At 42.0% G+C, this 18,036-nt stretch overlaps 1 protein-coding gene across 7 annotated transcripts in view; it reads right to left on the bottom strand.

Moving 5' to 3' along the window:
* Positions 1–17,512, bottom strand: part of ATP13A3 (ATPase 13A3) — a 486,442-nt gene extending 468,930 nt beyond the window's left edge. For 3 of the 7 annotated variants that reach the window (XM_086944281.1, XM_086944283.1, XM_086944279.1), the window contains exon 1: positions 16,926–17,376. The gene's annotated coding sequence lies outside the window, so the exon portion shown is untranslated. Of the gene's footprint in view, positions 1–16,925 lie in introns of all 7 variants that reach the window. The other 4 variants (XM_086944285.1, XM_086944280.1, XM_086944284.1 and 1 more) reach the window with 3 other exon arrangements.
* Positions 17,513–18,036: the final 524 nt, after the last annotated feature.

Here is an 18,036-nt window from a genome sequence, read left to right as displayed (position 1 = left end):
GTAGTCTAGGAAGACAAACTAGGTTTAAAATACATGGGACGGCAATACTGAAGAGTACATCAGCGTGTACAGGGACGTTTTACAGAACATGAATGTGTGCTCCTTCCCACCTCCTCATTTTAAGCTTTAAAAAGAAAAATTGCCAATAATTAGGATTAACTGGGCTCCGGTGTCACTGCACTTAACTGAGCTCAATATATATCAGAGTTGCCATAATATTACTCTTTTATAAATGAATAAGGCCCCGACAACTGCTTTAAAAACTGCGGCCAGCGCTAATCACCCGATTGCTTCCCCCCCAACGCCTCTATTGTTAGAAGTTTTGGAAAGTAGGGGCATTGCACCCAATTCCGGTTTTGGCAACTATTTTTGGGCCGGATCTGGGATCCAGCTGCCCAAGTAAAATACTCGGAATTTGTTCTGGTGTTATTTTCCAGCACCAGGACACAACTCATCAGCGCTTGCAAGCTGTCTGCATTCCAATGTTGCAGCAACCAGCAGGCAGCGATGAGGCTTTCTTATTTTCACTTCCAGCCGGACCCCAAACAAAGACTTGATTTAAAAGCCCATCAGCCCTTCTTTTCTTCAAGTCTCGTCCTGGCTGGGAGCCATCTGGAGCCTAACACCTAGATGCCAATGCAATGGAAGGAAACAAAGGAACATAGCCTGAATTTCTTTAACGTTCTTGTGAAGTGCTAAGCTAAGTGGCAGGTTTTTTACTTTATTCAACTCCAGTATGTAAGAGATGTGCATGCACTGTAAGAATGAGAATTATCTGTGTGTATGAGCAATTACTCTAATAAGGAGTTAAATGGCACATACTATTTTTTTTTAATTTAGTCCTTTTATAGCACTACTCATCTCAGTGTAGGGTAACAAAGCGATTTACATCACACACAGAAACAATAAATCATACGTTTGTAAATTAATGTTCAGGAAATGTTACTTAAGACAATGAGGGTTAGAAGGTGTAGGAATCCTACATGGCCATACTTGGAAACATTATATGTTGAGTTAACGGTCAGGAGAAAAACAAAATCAGGATTTAAAAAATAACACATTGATTGGGGTGGTCTTTATTAATCCCCAGGGGAGCCCTCCTTTTTAATCTTAGAACAATAGATTGAGAAAAAAACAATAAGGATCTAAGCTCATGACCTACAGTTTGCATGCAGTTCCTTGATGCCCATAAATATATCACTAGGATATATTTGAAGGATTGCAACTTAAACTGGAAGTAACAAAGTGACCTTAGTCAGAAGCAGTAGCCCACTTACCTATCCACATAAAATTAAAATCTGTGATCTGCACTAACACGATGTGCTTTGCAGCAGGCACATTAACCCTCTGTGCTACTTTGCGAGTCAAAACTGTGACTGGACAAAAGACAGAACTCCCCCAGAACTGCATTAACCACCACAAATATCTTACTGCTAATATAATCCCCTCAAAATTGCTGGGCACACACAAATCTCTGCAGCAGAGATCTTAATCTGGAATATATTTTAAAATTCATCCTCTTTGTGACCAATTAAGGAAGCTAAAACAGATTTGCAGTCACATTTGTCCTTGACCAAACTCTATTCGGGGACCATGACCACAATTTCACTTCAGGTGTTTTTGTGTAAAATTATATAAAAATAGTTAAATTCCATGTACTCTCAGCAGCTTCATTTTTTACCAGAGGAGTCTTTCGGAATTTTAGATACTTTTAAAGCTAGAATTAAATCTCTTTATGCATGGATGACAAAACCTCAATACTTCCAGTGTTGGCAAACTGGTTGAACGCTAAATGCACTCTTGCTATCTGTATTAAGTTTGCATGGTTCGTCTCTATGCCTCAGGATTACATATAGGTAATGGTATTCACTGTGGCTTGATATGCTAGCATATGATGGGCGGCGTGAGGTGCATCGCCTGTGGAAGGTGTGTTTGTGAAACTGCTGATTTATATAGTGCCTACATTTAGGCTTTTTATGTTATTAAATGTCATGGGTTGACTTTCAAAGCCTCCAACAGACTTCTGAGAGTGACCGACGACGCATGCTCAGCCTTTGTAAAACGGGCATGCTGATTATCACCCTGAAGGACAGTACAAAGGCATGCGTCTGGGAGAGGAATGCAAACTGCGTGCATGTTTGAGGTGTGCCCGCTTAACAAATATGTGCAGTGTTGAAAGGTGCATGCAAGGATCCATAGGGTCGATGTCTGCTGTGCATAAAAACCTGTGTTGTGCCTATGTGAAGCATGCGTCACAGAGGTGTGCAGACTGGCATGATGCATGCCTGAGAGAGGTAGCACGTGGACACTGAAATTTGCCCTAGTCTGATATGCATGCTGTATATATCTCCATTAGCTGTCCACTGTTGATGTTCAAGTCATGAATGCACATTGATATAACTCCTATGACAGGACAACCCTGGGAAGGTCCATTTTATGTGCCTGGATTCCGTCAACACCTTCCTTTACAGTCTGTGAGCATATCTTTTAACTCCAGGGCTTTTTATTTGGCTTCTATTCAATATGCTATACGAAGCAAATGACCAAAATCTAATTATTCCTAACCAGAAAAAAATTGTGACCTCTAAGGAGGATGTCCATTTCGGTACAGTTCCAACTGCCAAACAGGTCTCTCGGGGTATTGCAGATATCTCCAATTCTAGAGGCCCATCAAATAACCTCTATTTAAGGGAAATGGCCAGAATTCTGCTCCGTATTCAGTGAGATTTGAGTTATGGCACCACCTAACTCCAATAAAAATATTGTGGAACCGAGTGCATGGACACTTCTATCTTGCAAACAGTCAAGTCAAGTCAAATAATTTATATAGCGCGCTACATACCCAGAGGGTCTCAAGGCGCTTGAAGAAGGGTGGGGGATTACTTGTCGAATATCCAAGTTTTAAGTTGCTTTCTGAATGCTAGGTGGTTCTGAGTGAGGCGAAGGTGAGTGGGAAGTGAGTTCCAGGTTTTAGCTGCCAGGTAGGAGAAGGATCTTCCTCCCATGGTGGTTTTGTTGATGCGAGGTACAGCAGCAAGGGCTTGGTTGGAGGAGCGTAGCTGGCGGGAGGGGGTGTAGAAGGAAAGTTGTGTGTTGAGGCATTCGGGTCCAAGTTCGTAAAGTGCTTTGTGTGCGTGGGTTAGGAGGCGGAATGTTATCCTCTTATTGACGGGAAGCCAGTGGAGGTTTTTCAGGTGACTAGAAATGTGGTCTTTACGCGGGATGTCTAGTATGAGTCTGGCTGATGCGTTCTGGATGCGTTGGAGTTTTTTCTGAAGTTTTGCGGTGGTACCGGCGTAAAAGGGACGTAACTTTTCTCTTTTACCGATGTAAAAGAGAAAAGTTAAATGGGTAATGGTTTATGAGGAGTTCTGGTGTACACGAAATGTTTAGGTAAGTACAAGTTCAATACTGCATAGATGATTTGGCACCTCAATTTTATTTTCTTAAATAGCTTCATTTTTCCACAGTAAGAGTACTCTCAATTAGGTTTTCGATGCAGGAAGCTATGGAAATGAAATGCAACCCAACCCACAAGCTTCTAAGAGAAGAATTTGGAATCAAAAGGGGCACCTCCCCTGTGTAAAGGTCAGTGAAAGAAAGCGGAAGCATCAAAAATTGGATCACAAACCACATTGGGAAAAGAGATGCCCTGATGCACACGACTATGAAGCATCCAGGAACTTTTGCTTGCTAATGATGAAATACTGCTAATGACCGGCCACTTTCAATGGGCACTGGATTGAGAACAATCAAGCACCCTGGATGGCCATCCTTAAAAAATGCATTGATGGACATTCCACTATCTACCGAGACAGTCATTTTCAGAACCAATATGTTTAAAAGAAATGCGAGACAGCACTAAAAAAAAATGCATCTTGCTGGGTAAGGCACCAACTTATTTTGGAGAAAAATAATCAAAACGGCAAGCACCGGCCTGACAGACAAACGTTTGAAGAAGCTCTATGTTGGTAAATACCCAAAATAAGGAAAAAGTTTTATCCTTGAAAGTTTTTGTAAGAAAACAACACCCACCAGAACAGGTAAAAAAACAGCTAAGGAGAAAAGGGAAGGAAAACCGGGGAAAGGTATAGAAGGTACAGATAGGAGTACCATTTAGACAGGAGTATAACCTCATAGCTGCTATTAAACATCCCTCCCCAGTGCTGCGCTGTCCATTGGAACTAGTGCTGAATGGACGTCCAATGGTCGTGCGCAGCACTGGGGAGGTAGTGCTGCCGTCGGCCAACGCACCGAGGCAGCACTTAAGGGGTTAAGTATCAGGGTAGCAATCAGGAAAGGCGCTAGAGAAATGGACCGGAGGGGAGGCAGAAGACCCAGCATGTAGGTAAGGGAACAGGTATTAGAATACATGCAGAGGTGTAGGAAGACAAAGAGTATTGATACTAGGTTACAGGTGTAGAAATTCGGAGCCATGGTATAGGTAAGGTATGCAACAGTCAACTGACAAAGGGGGTGTTATACTAATTATGTACTCGACTTAATACACTATGGAAATTGTGAGACAACTGACCAACAACGACCATTATTGTCAGTCACCTTCAGAACTTTCACTAGATATTCAAAATCAAATCGCCCTGGTGACCAATCGGGCCATGGAACCGGATATCATCCCCCCCAAAAAGCACCTGTTCCTGAACAACAAGTATCCACACATCCCAGTCCTGTTCGTCCTCTCCAAAATACACAAGAGCCAACACAACCATCCTGGTAGGCACATTGTTTGAGTGTGGATCGCTCTCGAGCCATTAAGCAAATAAATCAACTCAATAATTAAGGCGTTTGTCCCTCTCACAAGTACTTTTATTCGTGACTGCATGGACCTGATTTCTCAAATTAAAGACAGGGAGTTTGACCCTACCAAAGACCTCTACGTCGACTTAAACTTAAAGTCTAAATACACCAACATTCCCCAAATAGAGGGCATGCAAATCACAAGGGACTTATTGGACACTACACCACAACTCACACATATCCCTACAGACTTCATTATGCAACTACTACAAATAGCCTTGCAACATAGCTATTTTCTATACAAAGATGCCTTCTATCTTCAGAAGACAGGTGCGTCTATGTGCGTTTGCTTTGCCCCTAATTTTGCCTTTCTGTATGTGGTCAATTTGGAGAACATCATTCTCTCACAAAAAAATCTATTCTATGACCAGATTTCTTTCTGCCGACTCCACATAGATGACATCCTGCTCATCTGGAAGGGTAGGGAGGACTCAATGAAGCTCAACCCCGACCAATCTCAGGTTTACCCTTGAAGAAAAGGCAATAAGGTTCTTCCCTTCTAGAACCTTTCTTTACAAATTTAATATGGCAAAATAGGCACATTGTTTAGAAAACAAATGGAACACAAAACTTTGCATCTCTATACCAGCAATCATCCAGGGGGACTCAGGGATGTGCTATCATATGGACAATTCCTGCGCATTCACAGAAATTGTAAGTGGAAGACAAATTACTTCAGAGAGGCAGCTGTACTGCAAGAAAACCTAGTGACCCAAGGTTACCCGGGATGTCTGGGATCAGGCTTACTTAAACGTGCATGGTACTGCCCTAGAGAGACACTCCTTACACCTACGACGTGAAGTAGGAACAAACGGATACCTTTTGTTTCTACCTTTTGGCAGGCCAGCAACAAGATCAGCAAAATAATCAAAACGAATTAGAGTGTTTTACACTCCCAAACTAGTTTTGTAGACCAACCTCTATTTTCCTACAAGAGAGGAAACACCTTAGGTGACCACTTAGCCCAGGCCATTACGTGACACCTAAAACCAAAACCAGCCAACCTATTACCACAACATGCGGTTTACCCATCTGTTATTGGCAGTTTCAAATGCTAAAATTGCATGGTATGCACACAAACTACAAATACCAAAACTTTTGAACCAGGTACCCATAAACACACCCTGAGACAACCGAGTAATTGTCGTTCTTCCAATGAGATATACGCGGTTCGCTGCCCTTGTAACTTGATCTGTATCGGGCAAACAACTCAGATGGTCAAAGGTCACATTATTCAAAACAAAACCAGAATCACCTGGGTCAAGTGGAAAATGCCTCACTGGTCTCCCACTTCAAAGCACACAACCACACTGAAAATAATTTTATGTGGCAAGTAATAGACCAACCTACCCTCCCAGTGCACGGGGTGATCTTGCCCAACTACTGTTATGATGTGAATACCACTAGATTTCCCACTGCAAATCCGTTGACAATGGCCTAAATACTTTAAATGAATGGAACAGCATGGTTTCAACTTAAATTCCTCTCCACCTTAGGAACCCTGTTTAGGTGCTCAATAATGCCTGTACTTATAGGACACTTCTCCCTGATGTTTCCACAAATGTACATGAGAATCTATACAAAGTTTTTTTATACATTATGAGCGTTTGCTTCAGTTTTGAAAAATGTATTGTGTTTAATAATTATTTCCTTTTGTGGTACAAACTAAGAGATTGTACCCCTTCAAGAGTAGATACTTTCCCAGCAGACTCCATCTCCATTTAGTGCCCCAGGGCACTGAGCACCCTACCCCCTCTGAATCTCTCTGCGGTCTTGTACTTTCCATTTCTAGCATACATCTGCACTAGTAACCGGTCAGACGCGTAGCACCAGATTCATTCAAGATGCGCTTTGGTTGAGAAGACCCGCACCTGCCTACACTTGGCTGCTGCAATTTCTAGCCCCTCTTGCCTTGCACTCAGATTAAAATTGACTAACTGCCACTCTACTTCTCTTAGATTATTTTACCCTAACATTGGCAACACTTTCTAATTCCCTGCATCTTGCTGACGCGTGCCTCTTATTAACTATCGGTACCTCGAGTCAGACGTTCCTTTACACCCCGCTCCCCAAGCCATTGCCTTACTGTTCCAGGTTAGTAGGAGCACTTATGCACAGCTGCTATTTAGTTAACAGCATGCGCACTCTTATTATTCACCATCTACCGCTGTAGATTAATTCCTGACTGCTTGTAGGCCCTATTAAAGTTCACTTATTTGCCACACCTGCGAAGCCAAGACTAGCACTAATCCTCTTGATGGCTGTAGTCATCACATGATGATATCCATGCATTCCTGATTAAATAATTTCTCCTTCCCATGTCATACACTGACCGGGTTGTTCAATTTTTAACCAACAGTCCTTGGAACTGCTTCCTCTTGCCATAATTACTTGTAATCCCTGAAGGAAAGCTGCAGATCTTTCAGTTACCTCCCTGGTGACCCGCTGCGCTGGCCTAGTACCGGGCATATTCGCTCAGGCTGTTTTCTCCACCTGAGTGTATTTACCAACCTCTGATTGAATTGGAAGAGGCTGCTTCCTCCTAGTTATGTTATGGGGGCTAACGTTAGCCCTTCTTCTCTTTTCTCCTTCTTGCCTAGGTGCCTTGAAATGTGTTCAGGTACCTTAATACATGTAACTCATGCCTCCTTGCATTGGTTCAAGTCAATTTATGAGGGTTAATTCCAAATTGTCCCACCATTAGGCAGCAATCATCTTCCTAATGTTTCCCTCGGCCTGATGATGACCTGGAGTCATGAAGGTCGAAATGCTATCGACTTGTATCAGCTAAATTGGGATTGTTAATTATGACATGATTTTCCACTATTTGTATTATAAAGAAAACATTCATGCAAAATATTATTTTCAACATATTCCAAAGACGCTGTTTTACTTTTCTCACGCGTTTCACTTGTGCTGTTTGAATATTTTTTCACAAGCACAATGTGTTCACCTTGCACTTAGAACACAACTTAAAAAGCACGGTTGATGCTACAATATAACCCTAGAAAAGCATAATTCTATGCCTTTGCCGTTAATACAACTACGCAAAAAAGTTTGGATTACGTGGTTTTTCTTCTTTAGAATTACTTTCTAAATTGTATCGCCTCGTTGGCTTTCATCAAGACCTTGGTGTATGATACTGTACTCACTCAAGTCTCAAAAGGGGCTACAGGTCTCAACTGGGGTTTTTAAATATGGTTTAGGTAAAGGCAAAGGAACTAGGGTCGAAGTATTAAGTACTGGGAGGTGTTGAGGTACTAAATTGGTGGAATGGCTTTATGCAACTGTCTCTACCAGGGCTATAGGGGATGGGTAAAGAAATAAAATGGTGGAATTGCCGAATCGGCCAGGGGTAGGAAGTGGAATGAGAAGATACAATATGGGAGCGGCTGCGGCCCCACGACCTATCCTCAACAATAGAGATCACTCTCCACACCGTAAGAGACTAAGAGGGACTAGAGGAGGAGCAGAAAGAAGGGGGAAACAAATATATTTTCTCTTGTAAATGAGGCCGCCAGATCCCTAAAAAAAATTATATATATATATTTAAAAGGTCTACAAGTTAGGAATTTAAAAGGTCTACAAACTTTGATTTCCTTAGCTAATGAAGAAAGTTCACAAACAGAACCGACAGTCAGTCAAGTTGTCACTGTCAATCAATCACCAACCACGACTTTGAGGCAAATCCACATTTCTACCATTGATGCCTAAAGACGCAGTTGATGTCTTTAGTGACAGGGTTATTGCAGAACTGAAGACACTTAATAGGTCGGTACTGGGAAAGAAAAAACAATGTGATTTGAACAATGTGCAATACGTTAAACTTGTTAAAAAAATCCAGGGTAACAATCAAGTAGTAGTGAAAAGTGCGGACAAGGGGGGAAACACGGTATTGTGGGCAAAAATTGACTATGTTTCTGAGGCAGCCCGCCAACTAGGTGATCCCCTTTGTTATTCAAAGACTACTAAATTTGCAATGCTTAATAGCCACGAGAAAACCAGGAAAGACAATGCCTGGTATAGACGTGGCTTACTTACAAAAGAAGAAACAAAATTTCTAAATGTATTGCATCCTATTACACCTTTGTTTTATTTGTTACCCAAGATTCACAAGTGCACTGTCCCAGTCCCAGGTCGTCCTATTATTTCAGCCCAAGGTAGCATGAATGAGAACATTTCAAAATATGTGGATTTTTTCTTACAGCCCCATATGATTTCTCTCCCTTCTTTTCTTAAGGATACCACTGATTTTTTGGTTAAGATTAGTCACATCCCGTGGGGTCCTGATTTGTGTTTCCTGGTGATGGACATCGAAGCACTTTACACCAGCATCAACCATCTACAGGGTCTGGAAGCTGTCCAGTTTTTCTTAGATTCTCGAGAGGCTACCATGAGGGACCACAATCTCATGTTACTAGATATGATTCGTATCTGCCTTTTCAACAATTATTTCCAATTCGACAAGGATTTTTACCATCAGGAACGCGGGGTGGCCATGGGTTCATGCTTCTCCCCCAGCTATTCATGTTTACATGTTGGCTGGTGGGAGGAGCATGTTCTGGGGGTCACTCATGCACGTTGGCTTCCTCACCTTGTGTCTTATTGGAGATTTATTGACGACATTTTTATCGTCTGGAGGGGATCACAAGAACTGGCAGCTGCGTTTGTCAATGAAATTAATGTAAACAATAGGAACCTTAAGTTCACTGCGAATATTTCATCTACTTCTGCTGAATTTTTGGATGTCCTGGTTTACATTGATAGCAACACCATCCAGACAAAACTTTACAGGAAAAGCACTGCGGGTAATTCCATCTTGCATGCCCGCAGTGCCCACCCCCCTCATACTATTAACAGCATACCCTTGGGTGAGTTTATCAGGATCAAGCGCATTTGCAGTAGCCCAGACGAATATTTCATCTACTTCTGCTGAATTTTTGGATGTCCTGGTTTACATTGATAGCAACACCATCCAGACAAAACTTTACAGGAAAAGCACTGCGGGTAATTCCATCTTGCATGCCCGCAGTGCCCACCCCCCTCATACTATTAACAGCATACCCTTGGGTGAGTTTATCAGGATCAAGCGCATTTGCAGTAGCCCAGACGTCACCCAACAATGCCTTTTGGAATCTAGGGAAAGATTCCTCCGACGGGGCTATAATAGAGCTGTGTTAGATCGGGCTCTGAATAAAGCACTAGCCCGTCCCCGAGAGGCACTTTTGAATCCTAAAATCAAAATGAATTCTGATGTGACCAGTCCGGGGACAGCCCGATTCATCACCACATACTGCTCCCAAACTTCCAAGCTGAGTAAGATCATCAGATCTGAGTGGCCTATAGTACTAACGGATGTTATTCTAGGTCCATTTTTGCCCAAAACACCGGCCATCACTTTTAGGAGGGCTCCCTCTATGAAAGATTCCTTAGATCGAACCCAGCCAGAGCTTCAACCTAAAACTACTTGGCTTAACAAACCTGGCTTTTATAGATGTACTTCGTGCCGTGCCTGCACTTTTGCAGTCAACTGCACGCATTATACATCTGCTTTCAATGACAGAGTCATTCCGTTAAAGGAACATCTTACATGTCGCAGTGATTTTGTAGTTTACCAACTAACCTGCACATGTTCTCTTTCTTACATCGGGAGCACCAAGTTGTAAGCACATCAACGAATTTTGCAACACATCCGGGCCATAGTCAATTCAGATATGAATTTTCCTGTGGCACGCCACTTTAAAGCAGTGCATGACAAAAAACTGAAAGATCTGAAGTATACTTTGTTGTGCTCTATAGCTAATCCAGGCAGGGGTGGTGATCGCGAGAAACTTCTTCGCCAAAGAGAAGCTTTCTTCATTTTACTGCTTGATACCAGATCCCCCAATGGGTTAAACGCGTTTGATGAATTACACCACTATTTGTAATGGATGTTGTTTTTCCTAACCTTTGATCAATGAAATGTGCTCCCTCTGATTATGATCATTCATTTATACACATGTTTGGTTTTTGTTCCCATGTGTTATTTTAATTCTGATTTTGATGATGAATTATTGCTGATTGGTATACATTTGGGTATATATATATTATTATTTTTTTAATGACTGTTGGTGTAGATTTTCATATGAGTGTCCTGTCGCTTATTATATTCCATGTATTTAACATTCTATTTTATGGTCTATCTAAGCATTTGCACTTTAGCATTCAAGCATTTCTGGGACAAGAAATTATGTACTAGGCCAATGTTTTTTGCATTTGTTTTAGGAACCTCATTTGCACTAGCAACTGACACTTATATTTTTTCTTTGCTATAGTCCTTCTGTTATTATGTGAAGATGGAATGGATTGATGTTGGGGTTTCCTAGTGCTAATGACGAGTCGGTTTGGTTTTATTTATATCTTAATGGACTCATTTTGTCATTGGTTACTTTGCATTTTTGACCACTTGGCCTTTTTCATAATATTAGAGCACAATGCTTTAATTTTGTCTTTATGTATTTTGTGTATGTATGTATCAATGGTTGATACGACATTCAATCTAATGCTTGTTTGCTTCTTTGCAAAACCCATGCGGCCTGTTTCTTTAGGCGCTTGGGCTTTTAATCACCATTTATTTCACTGCTTATTCCTGACGCGTCATGTGACCAAGCTCCGTCTGCGGAGCGAAACGCGTCAGGGAGGGCACTTGCTCTTTCATTTTCTGCTTAATAAAAAATGCACTGCTGACACCTTATTCGGCGTGATGGCTCGATGATTTAACATCGTGAAATTCATCCTGTGGAGTGGAGGTCTGCGCCCATTCGAACCGCTACCAGGAGCGGTTTGGGATTTTGCTTGTTCATATTATATATATATATATATACATATACACACACATATATATATATATATATATATATATATATATTCCAGGAATAATCCGATGTAGCGCAGAACTTTTCGAACAGCTGCAAAAACAGACTCGAACCCAAATTTTAGTGCAAGTTGGTGATTTATTCAGCAAGTGGTGTTCCCATAGTCATCACAATATACATATACATACACCCATATATGCATGCATACATACACACACAAACATGCACACGTACTTTACCAAAATAAAGGAAATTTGCCATGAAGGATTGAAATTCCTTGAAATGCCATTCATTTGGAAAATTCGTGGAAACAGGTTAGTAGAGAAAGATTCTCCACTCTAGGTTCCCTTATATGTTTTTATTATTTGAACATCACATACAACTGTAAGAAGGAGCGAGAAAACCAATCGCCTGGATAAAGCGGAGTAAGCGGTCTATGAATGAGCAGGTGTGTATTATGCTGCATGTGTCCTAAGAGACTGTGAACCTGCTGAATTAATGATAATGTGTTTGTGTTTCTGAAAGCACTAGCAATCAGAAAACTGCCATTATGAAGTTATGTAACCCACTGACAGCAGTCGATAGAATAGGTTTGTGCCACAGACGTTCATGGGAATTTTGTTTGATGTGAACTTTGGAGGCTGCAGAAAGATGCCATAGAAGTGAATACCAGTATCCAAATAGTTGCTTTAATGAAGGAACAAAGAAAAGTTGATAATAAAATGAATAGTAAACTTACTCAAAACTTCCTACGAAGCAGACAATGAATGGAGGTAAGGTGGTTTCTGTTAAGCAACGGTTTACATTGCACCACGGAAATATGCGGTCAGTTTCCTGCTAGAAAATAACTTATGAATCTAGAGAGAACATTTGATTTGTTTTTCTAGTTAATCATCATCTCGTTGGATACAACCGAGCTCAAAGTGTCCTATGGAACGCATCCAACCTGTAGGCTATAAAATTGTGACTTAACATCGACGTCCTGCTTGATTCACTCCCCGATTTAAAGTCAATGTTGCCAACCTGTCATCAAACAAGCCATCAAAAGTACAAACAAGAAGCACTCTTTAGATAACAATCAAGCGTTTAATGGTTGCTCCTAAAACACTTAAAAAAGTGTTTATCACCTCAAGTACATCCACAAATGTGACATATTTCTATCAAAGTTCTTTTAAAATATTTGAAAGTAAACTTAAACTGACAAATGCTATTGGAAAAAAAAAAATCAATGATGATCTTGCGTAACAAACTTATAATGTACAATGCCGAGCAGTGACGTGGCGGAATGTAAAATGGTGAGACTCCGCTGAAGAAGGTTATAAGGGGCCCCTGAGACTTGTATGTCTGACAGATATTCATAGTCCTTAGACTGATAGGGACCCAGTAGGGTTGGGCCCCTCTGCGCCGCAGGGGTCTGCATTATACACCCCTGATGCCAAGTGCATTGTTGTCTGGAGCGTCCTTAAATATTTTCAGGTACTCTATGAGACACTTCATCATTTGATATTTGTTTTGTGGTTCATTTATTTGAAGAGTTTCATATAGCGCTAGCTAGACCCGGAGGTATCACAGTGCTTTACATGAGGATATGGTTACAACAGAACAGCGTTACATTAGTTTCTAGAGCATAACATAGCATAGAGAAAGACAATGTTACGTAAATACATATGTTGCTAGAGCATAAGATAACATAGAAAACAAGTCCTAAGGAGCATAGATGATAGAGGAGGAAAAGTAAAAGGTTGGAATACATATCAAGTCAGGTAGACCGGTCATGTAGAAGAGTACTTCAGTAGATACCAAAAGTCAGAGCAAGCAAGTTGAACAAAATCGGAGAGGGTCCAGGGACCAACAACAACCAGTGCCAGACTTCTTTACTGGGTCGGGTAGAAAATTAGAAATGGAAGGGGTGTGAAGGAGGGAGCAAAAGGGTGTCTCACAGTGGACAAACAAGAAGAGAGGGGGGTAGTTGCCTCAGAGTGGGTCGACAAAGGGCAATGGTCACTCCGGCGGCAGAGGGCGCTGACCAGTGGCAAGGATCAATCAGGGGGACAGTCGAAACCGCAAGATGGAAGAACCAGGACACGGACCCCAAGAGCTTCGTAAACAAGATGGCGGGATTGTGGGTAGACAAAAATAAGAGGATGTTTCAGTTTTCTCTGGAAAGATTCAGGCTTGGATATTGGTTTGATAAGGTTTGTGTTTCTTTAGATTGTTTCGATCAACTGATGATGAGTATGTATGAATAGCACATATATGAAGGCGTTTCTGTCTGTATACTTTTGAGGCAAAGAGATGCAGCATGAGTTAAACCACCCACCCCACCCCCCCCCCCAAAAAAAAAGCTGACACTGCTTCAAAAAATTCCAAAGCAAAACTGTGCTTGCATCCCAAAAAGGCATTTTGATCTCTAACTTATGTAACGATTAAATGCATGTTTTCCACTGCATTAGTGTACAGGTGAATTCACCCCCCCCCCCCACTCAATCCCCCCCAGCTGCCTTGTTCTCAATAGTAGGTTTGGAACGCCGCCAACAACATGCTAAGCCTATGTACAACTTTATGGCCACTGCCAAGCAACTGAGTTAGAAGAGATGACAATGTCGCTTGCATCTCTCATCCTTAAAACTTTGATTCTTCCATGAGGCAAAAATAAAATTTCTACTACAATACTGCAACGTTACTAGTGAAATCTGAAATTGTTTTTTCACGTCCTACTTGTTCACATTTTACAACAGCCCACCGCTCCAAAGTATGAGCCACACTTTCCAGGCGAAAGCAACGTTCTCAGACTAAAAAGAAATCACACAGGTAAAATAAAAAAACATTTTTACAATTCTGAAAGAAATTAAATGAAAACGGAACCCAAAAGGCCAATCGGAACAAAAGAGGGTGGCAGGATTAGATTGTGTGACACATTATACAGATTACGCTCACAGATTTAACACTACACACCTACAGCAAACATGTAAAACGACAGTTAAGAAATTATATTGCATTAAGATGGTAACTTGTTTTGCAGTCCACCTTTGCATTTTGTGCTTTTTTACTTATGCCCAACTCTACACTTAGCTCAAAATAAGTATTCCAAATAGACAATGCTTACAAAAGAGAATCCAGGATCAATAAAAGTAACTCAATGACTGAACAAACAACGTGCAATGCAAAAGAAATTTTTAAGTAAACAGCTAATTGTATGCACAGACATATAGGTAGTCATGACCTCCCAGGACAACGAGAAAGACGATGGCTGGTTTGGGGACAGGAAAACAAGCTGTTAAGTTGCTGTTGGATGTACAAGTAAACATAATAAATGGAAGTGATATCGAGGTGACAGAAACGATGGCATCAAAACCATCTTTAAAAAAAAATTAACGACTGTAAGGAAAACTAAAGAAAAGCTTATGTTTTCGCTGTCTGACTAAAAACTGCATTACACTAGCGCAAGGTGTTATTGGGCTTAATGACACACAACATATATATTAAAGCCTCCTATACAATGGCTACGGGACTGTTACTTTCAAGGAATACAGAACAGAGGTATATACGTGCATTCACTTCCTCTACGAAATGTCAGTGTTGTAAAGTAGCCGGGAGTGAAGAGCACGTGTCCAAGTTATATGCCAGGTCCTGATGCGTCATTGGCAAGGCGCCATATTAAGCGTGATGAGCTGGAAGCGGTCTATAGTACAGACGTTCCTCTGCCAGTGCGACTGAAGACAAAAGAGAAGATTTGCAGTACATAGGTATACAATCTAAAAGTCTCTGTGTATTACATGCTATACCTTGCTGCGAGGGTCTCCTGTATCAATAGGGAGCGTATTTCGGAGTACACTGCTGCACGGCATGACGTACATAGACAATCCAGCTGTGCATTTTCCTTTACCACAAACAGCTCAATGTCACTGTGCTGGAACACTACATGCACTCACAAAAAACAACCGTGGGCACTCATCAGAACACCTAGTCCCTGGGAAGATAAGTGGTACCATAAGACTGGTATCTACCCTTGCTGCTGGGTGTGCTTACATCGGCACACACAGAAGCTTTAGGAAAGTGCACTAAGGGACGTTCCTTCTTGAGTTACACTGGCCCTCACAGGGCAGAGGAGCATCTGTGCCTCGGGTGGTCATCTTTACAGTAACATCAATGGAAATATCATTTAGTATCTGAAGTATTTGCATTACTGGATATCACAGTCCTTGGCTTGGGACTGCCCCTGTGGCTACATTAGATCACAAAGGTATCCACTGAAGTACTCTTCTCCATGACCGGTCTACCTGACTTGATATGTATTCCTAACCCTTTACTTTTCTCCCTCTACCATCTATGCTCCTCAGGACTTGTTTTCTATGTTATCTTATGCTCTAGCAACGGATGTATTTATGTAACATTGTCTTTCTTTATGCTATGCTCTAGTAACTAATGTAACAAAAGCGCTCTGATACCTCCGGGTCTAGCCAGCACTATATAAAACTCTTTAAATAAATAAAAAAATCAATACTAGAACATAGGTAGACATCAGAGACTGACTGTCACCAATACTGCAAAATGATATTACGCAAGTGCCTTCTCCAACGCCACCACAGGGCACCCATGACAGCCCAGTTTCAAGATTGCCAAATGGGGACTCACCGGTAAGGTTAACCTGTTCGGAGTGGATGGGTGAAAGGGGGCTGACAGTGACAGGTAAACTCATGATATACACCAACACCATTATGCAAAAACCAGATCATGTTCATGCCATCAGAATATTCTTGGCTCAATAAAATCACCGTCAAGATACACCTCAAACGTTTGCAGTATCACCGGATACTCTGCCATTAAAGCTTCCGTCTCCTTCGGCGCCACTGCCGTTTCTAGACCCGCGCTTCTGTCCTGATAAAAATCATTAGAATCGTATGGTATCTGGATCAGTGGTAACAATCCACGATGACAACCTCCAAAACACATTAATTTGTCAAATGAAACCACAGGGCTGGATATGTGCCTTGGCGAGTCTAAACAACGTACCTTGACCCCAAGTACTGACAGCAGGATTGTGGTGGGTATAATACCGAGTGCGCGCAAATGTTAAGAACTGGGCCCGTTACATTCGAGGGAAATTAGACTACTGTCAATTTCATTATCAGCACGTTGTGGTGCTAACAGGAAGGAATGTCCGAGAAGCCTCCAAAACGTACACAAGCATGCTGTTGGCGGGTTACGTTGCTTAGGGAGGGATGTCAGCCATGCTCAAGTGTCAATTCTACTCACCAGTTACCGCCTTTACTGCTACCACGTGTCAACTGTCCACCTGTACGGTATTTACACGGTCGGTCCGTGAATTCAGCCTAATGTCCGTTATTGATCTTTTAACGTAATTTCAGCACTTCCGGGTCGCATACCACCAATCCCACAACTAAACATACTGCGAGACTGAGTCGTCTGGGAGTACTAAGGGGGGGTAAGGGTTCGGCTACTGTGTAAGGTGAGCTAGGATTGGAGCCATTTTAGCCAATCCTGGCGCACCACACATGATTCGGAAGTACTGATTGGACGAGCTTTCCGCACGCGCCTTTGTCCAATACGCCCGCGGACGCTTCGGTGCACACTGCTCGTTTCGGAGCTCGTGGGCATTTCGTGGAAGTCCCTCTGGGGCGCGTGAGTCGCTTATTGAGGAACGCACCCACGCCCGGCTGGCCTGGTTGTCGTTGCCAGCGCTTCTGAAGGGGAAGAGGGAATAACGTCGCTGAGTATCGCTTCCTCAGGGTGGTCAGAGTGATGACTGGGTGGACCTGGTCACGGTTCGTCCGCGGCGACAAGTCGGATGACTGAGCCGGCCCATTGCTGGCTGAATGGGCAGAGCATGCTGGCTGCTGCCCACTTTGTTGTGCTCCGGTTGGGCCGGTATCTGCAACAAGGGGCGCGGCTTCGTCCTAGTGTGTGACATCGGTTAACAAGAAAGCGTTTTCGGGACAGTACCAAAAGCAGATCTCGTTGTATTCCCATATATTGCAGTACCTGGTGGTTTACATTAAACCGCACCTACCTAATGGAAGACACTTGAGATTTCCAGACTGACAACCGTGCTTCCTTTGTTTATTTTTCAGTTACAAATTGCTTTTGTTTCTTTATTTGTACACCAGTGCTGGCATGGTTCACTGCACAAATATTCAATATGTTTTGCGACTCTAGTAGGGGAGCCTGCCTTAAGTTTCATTTATAAAACAAGCATTAGAAATGCAATAGGTCTCGCAGCATTAGAGTTAGTGCTTTTAGAATTGTTTATGGGTTTTTTTGTAAATCTTTAGCATTTTTGTTTCCTGTAGCCAATGCTAAAGAATTAAAAAAAAAAAGCCATAAACATTTCTAAAAGCTCTAACTC

The sequence above is a fragment of the Lissotriton vulgaris genome, chromosome 11, assembly GCF_964263255.1.
Source record: "Lissotriton vulgaris chromosome 11, aLisVul1.2, whole genome shotgun sequence".
NCBI classification, from domain to species: Eukaryota; Metazoa; Chordata; class Amphibia; order Caudata; family Salamandridae; genus Lissotriton; species Lissotriton vulgaris.
The sequence above is the reverse complement of the archived record's forward strand: the minus strand, read 5'-3'. Positions and strand labels throughout refer to the sequence as shown.